The sequence below is a fragment of the Haliotis cracherodii genome, unplaced genomic scaffold (assembly GCF_022045235.1).
Source record: "Haliotis cracherodii isolate W230 unplaced genomic scaffold, xgHalCrac1.p SCAF_3, whole genome shotgun sequence".
Taxonomy (NCBI): domain Eukaryota; kingdom Metazoa; phylum Mollusca; class Gastropoda; order Lepetellida; family Haliotidae; genus Haliotis; species Haliotis cracherodii.
Window position 1 is genome coordinate 40,731,039 of NW_027266286.1, and position 6,218 is coordinate 40,737,256.

The window sequence follows — 6,218 nt, forward strand, 5'->3', positions numbered from 1 at the left end:
CGTCATGACTTGTTCTGATGATTTCGCCAGAATCATTCTAGCTTGCGTAGAGTAGATAACCTCATTGGTATGGGCAACACAAATACAAATCCAATAAAGTCCAATTTATGTAATATTCGGGATATCGTTAAAATGTGCATTACTAGTTGAGAAAAATATGTGTCAGTTGTACAAACAATGTAGCAGGTTACATTAACAGTTTCACTGTACAAACAATGTAGCAGGTTACATTAACAGTTTCACTGTACAAACAATGTAGCAGGTTACATTAACAGTTTCACTGTACAAACAATGTAGCATGTTACATTAACAGTTTCACTGTACAAACAATGTAGGAGGTTACATTAACAGTTTCACTGTACAAACAATGTAGGATGTTACATTAACAGTTTCACTGTACAAACAGTGTATTAGGTTACATTCATAGTTTCACTGTACAAACAATGTAGCAGGTTACATTAACAGTTTCACTGTACAAACAATGTAGCAGGTTACATTAACAGTTTCACTGTACAAACAATGTAGCATGTTACATTAACAGTTTCACTGTACAAACAATGTAGGAGGTTACATTAACAGTTTCACTGTACAACCAATGTAGGAGGTTACATTCACAGTTTCACTGTACAAACAATGTAGCAGGTTACATTAACAGTTTCACCGATCAAACAATGTAGGAGGTTACATTCATAGTTTCACTGTACAAACAATGTAGCATGTTACATTAACAGTTTCACTGTACAAACAATGTAAGAGGTTACATTCATAGTTTCACTGTACAAACAATGTAGCAGGTTACATTAAAAGTTTCACTGTACAAACAATGTAGCAGGTTACATTAACAGTTTCACTGATCAAACAATGTAGCAGGTTACATTAACAGTTTCACTGTACAAACAATGTAGGAGGTTACATTAACAGTTTCACTGTACAAACAATGTAAGAGGTTGTATTACCAGTTTCACTGTACAAACAATGTAGGAGGTTACATTAATAGTTTCACTGTACAAGTAATGTAGCAAGTTACATTACCAGTTTCACAATGTGAACACTGTGGCAGGTTTTAGTAGCAGTTTCACTACATAAACAACGTAGCAGGTTACATAAGCAGTTGCACTTTGTAAGCACTGTAACAGATTGTATCAGCATTTTCACTTTGTAAACACTGTGGCAGGTTGCATTGTCAGTTTCATTGTACAAAGGATTACCAGGTTACATTAGCGGTTTCACTGTGTAACACTGTAGCAGTTTACACTATCAGTTTCACTACTTATACAATGTAGCAGGTTACATAAGCAGTTTCACAATGTAAACATTGTAGCAGGCTACATTAGCAGTTTCACTGTACAGGCAATGTAGCAGGTTACATAAGCTGTTTCACAATGTAAACATTGTAGCAGGCTGCATTAGCAGTGTCACTGTACAGGCAATGTAGCAGGTTACATTAAAAGTTTTACTTTTTAAACACTCTGGCAGGTTACATCAGCAGTTTCACTGTATAAACACGTATACTGCAGCATGTTACATTATCATCTATCTAAATGTCCAAGTAAAAGTGATGAAACGGCACGCTCCGTTATCGGCCTCAAAACAAACCTATTTGAAGGCGTGGCCTAAAACTACTTTTCTGAATGCTGACATGTTTAAATCCGTTATTTATATATAATGTATATAAAGTTTTATTGTGTCTCATAAGCCTGATGGCTGGGTGTTACTTTTTAATATGCCAAAGAACATGTATATATATCTCTCTTTTGTAACACGTGACACGTTAATAAGATAACTCTCTTGTGATTTATAGCCGTTATACATAAACTGTTTCTGCTATTTCTGTTCATCCTACTAAAATAACAACATTGCATACATTGTTCAATGTGTGAAACAACCTTTGATCATGACATTGTGAATAATTTTAACAATTCAATCTGAACATGGGCTCCAATACGCGCTCTAGAGTGATCTGAGCAGTACATTATGATTTGAGCCGGAAGTGAGTTGGGCTCTGTAAGCGCTATAACATGCACCCGGAAAACAGCAGCCTTCTCCTTCTGACTTCAGTGTGCATATAAACTGACGTCCAAATAAAAGTACACCAAGACGACTGAAGCAAAGCGAAATCATGTTGAAGTTAAAGCATGTATCGTTAATAAGAGCGGCGTATAATATACTGAACCAAATTAAAAACTTCACAATCCTAAAATTTTAACATTTTGACCAGTGATCATTGTGGGCCCTTATTGTGTATTTAAACAGTAATGGCCACGTATTGTCTTCAGATAACACCCGTTTTTGTGCAGGTGAATCCATCAAAATCATGTGCACAGCACTATAGTGGCAAAAGTGTTTTTTCACGTGCAACTGGTCACGTGGCCATTATACCGAACGTGTTTTCAGCCATACTTGTTAGCAGTCATTATAAAAAAAAAGAAAAACACAAGAAAACAAAAGTCTTTACGGCCATTTGTCATGCCACGCCTTTCAAATGTGCAACGTGAACGTGCCATCGGCATGTTGCAGACGGGAACGTCCGTAGCTGAAGTCGCAAGGACGATGGGTTGTAGTCGACGGACTGTTTATGATTTACAGACGTGTCTACAGCAAACGGGTACCACCGCTGATCGCCCTCGGCCAGGTCGACCACGTGTGACGTCACATGCAGAGGATCGTCAGATTGTCTTACGTCACCTCCGTAACCGATTTTTGACGGCTACAGAAATGAACTGTTTAGGGGTAGACTGAGTGCGCAAACTGTTCGAAACCGTCTGAGAACTGCTCACCTTCAAGCACAAATGTCATACTGCGGGCCGATTCTGACTCAATTACACACACGTCAACGTCAATTGTGGGCACAGCGACACTTACGATGGACTCAGAGGAATTGGAATCAAGTCGTCTTCAGTGATGAATCCCGATTTAATCTTCCATTTGCTGATGGTAGGGCGAGGGTGTGGAGGCGCAGTCATGAACGTTACGCCCAGTGTTGTTTAAGGAAGTTGACAGATTTCGAGGCGGAAGTGTCATGGTGTGGGGTGCTTTCTGTGGCAGTGCACATTCCAGGCTTCTTGTCATCCGTGGCAACCTCAACGTTGCTGCTTATCGCGACCAGGTACTGGCAGCAGAACTTCTGCCTTTTATGGCAGCACATGGACCCGGTTTGATCTTCCAACACGACAATGCCAGACCCCACACAGCAATTGTGTCAAGGAATTTCCTTCAGAATGCGGGAGTCAACGTCGTGGACTGGCCGTCAAGGTCTCCCGACCTCAATCCCATCGAATACGTCTGGGATGCTCTTGGCAGAAGTCTGCCCACTCTCCAGAACCAACCACAGAATTTGCAAGATCTTGGCACCATTTTGCAGCAACAATGGCGTCGTCTTCCCTATCATGTGTTCACAACTATCACAAGGTTCACGCGGAGGCGTTGTGTGGCAGTTGTCAACGCACATGGTGGCCATAAAATCCTTTTTTGGACATTAATGATTAAACATTACCTTCTCTGATACATTTGTCCGTTGTATATCATATATTGGATTACTTTTAAAAATGTGAAGTTTTTAATTTGACTCAGTATATTTGTATCTTCTTTTAAATAGCATATGCTTACATACACCAAAATATGTATATTAGACCATGTCGCCGCCGTAAGCATGCAAACTAAATAAACGTTTTGTACAGTACTGTGTTGAACTGAACACGATAATGAAAAAATGGACGTGTTCATTTGGCGAGGCACTTCGAAACAATATCCAATTATAATTTCCAAGGCGTTTAAGATCTTCAGTTGACATCAAAATAAAGTTTTATACGTGACATACACCTTTAGCCACATCAGAAATTTTACATTTCACTATTTTTTTAAATATCCATATTGAAAAGCAATCATACCGTATCTTTCAACCAAAGACAATTCATAAGGAGTACTGTTTGTTATGGCTCTGTATCACAGTGACCCATAGTGTGGTAGTTTACTGTTATACAAATGCCCAAGAAGAAGGTACAGACTTCTCGTAGAAAACAAGCAGGGTTAAATTTTTTTTAATGTCTAAGCCATTCGAAATACCGCTATGCTGTACCCGTGCGAGGCGCGATGGCAAAACTCCTGAAAAGTAGACGTCAGGAATGGTGAGAATGTTGCTGCCTTGTACAACCGTCCAATCATGTCACCTCTCATAAAAAAAACCCCAAATCCCCAACAGCGAGACCACTGGTACTTTTTGTAATACCTTAATACATATTTAGGCACACTCCATTTCCCCTCTCTTAGTATCCATGCACATCCTGACTGAGAACACAGCAGTACATCTCGATGCTCTTGAAGAAACGGTATGAGTACTTTTAACACTTTAACTGTGTCCACGAATGTATCATCATCAATTTTAGCAACAACCCTCACGTTGGAACAGAACCGAGTTATCCAACACAAGCCAGAAACAACCTTCAATGTAAGGTTCCGATAGGAGTCCAGGAATTTCCCTTGTACGACATGTCCATACATCCGGTTCTCAATCGCCATTTTCTTTTCAATGTCCTCATCCTCATTTCTTCCCACAAGAAAGACAACCCGTACAGCTTCACGAGTAAAGTAGGATTGGTTAGCGAAAGTAGATCGGATATTGTGACGATGTTGGAAATGATCTGTAGATGAGTGGACAAGAAACAGAAGAAAGACTTCACCGATATGCCCACAAAGATTTGGATTGTTCAAGATAAACCTTCCACCGAGATAAGTTGGGTAAACTGTCCGGGTAAAGTTGACACTCCTGGATTGACTGTTGTTACAAATGTTGAGATCCATGTTTTGTTGTTTGTTGTTTTTGAGAAGTATGCTCATATTGGCTACCAACATACACAAAGCGATGCAAACAACGATGAGAAATAACACTTTAGTGAAGTACGTCATGTCGAAATGCTTCTGTTAGTCTGATAAATATGAATATATCGCATTAGGGATTTGTTATGTCCTTATAGTCGGATGTGCTCTTGTTATATATCCGAGGCTAATCAGAATCAAGATGGTTTCTTAGAAGAAAATTATCCGGAATAAAAGCTGTCCCCGTGAATTTTAATAATGACCAGGAGGGTGGTGTGTACTTTTGTGTATTCTATTAAACATCATCATCCCAGCTGGCGTTGCACAAAACACATCCTGGTATCTGCAGCACGAGTAAGTGTGAAGTCTAATCTGTGTAATATTTCGAATCATGTTCTGGCGTGTTTTCAGCACCCAGTCACTTGACTGCATTCGACATTGATTTTACTGATGAAAAGTTAACTAAGATACCTGTTGGTTTAAAGTTTCAACAATTGTAAAAGAAGACTAACTTTTGGATACACGCATCGCGTGAAGCATGATGGGTACGTCCGACTTCAGTGTTAATACACAGTATGTTACATTTGTGTTGTAATGGGATCTGCTCGTTACATAATCTGCGGCAGTTGTTTTTATGTAGGGAAACTTGTGATGTAAGTTGATGCATAATTTATGTAGTCAAACTCGTAATGTTAATCTTGTAGAAACCCGTAATGCTACCTACTGCTGTATATATTTAGTGAAACTCGTATTGTAACTTGCTGCATTGCTTATGTAGTGAAACTCGCAAAGTAACCTGCTGCAGTGCTTATGTAGTGAAACTCGTAATGTAACATGCTGCAGTGCTTATGTAGTGAAACTCGCAATGTAACGTGCTGCAGAACTTATGTAGTGAAACTCGCAATGAAACTTGCTGCAGTGCTTATGTAGCGAAACTCGCAAAGTAATCTGCTGCAGTGCTTATATAGTGAAACTCGCAATGTAACATGCTGCAGTGCTTATGTAGTGAAACTCGCAATGTAACATGCTGCAGTGCTTATGTAGTGAAACTCGCAATGTAACATGCTGCAGTGCTTATGTAGTGAAACTCGCAATGTAACATGCTGCAGTGCTAATGTAGTGAAACTCGCAAAGTAATCTGCTGCAGTGCTTATGTAGTGAAACTCGCAATGTAACATGCTGCAGTGCTTATGTAGTGAAACTCGCAATGTTACCCGCTGCAGTGCTTATGTAGTGAAACTCGCAATGAAACATGCTGCAGTGCTTAAGTAGTGAAACTTGCAATGTTACCCGCTGCAGTGCTTGTTTATTGAAAATTTCCAATGTAACCTGATATGTTGGGTTAATTTGTCCTTTAAGCAGCGTCGGCGGCGGAGAGTAGATGTATGGGGAAGGTGTTCAGCTAG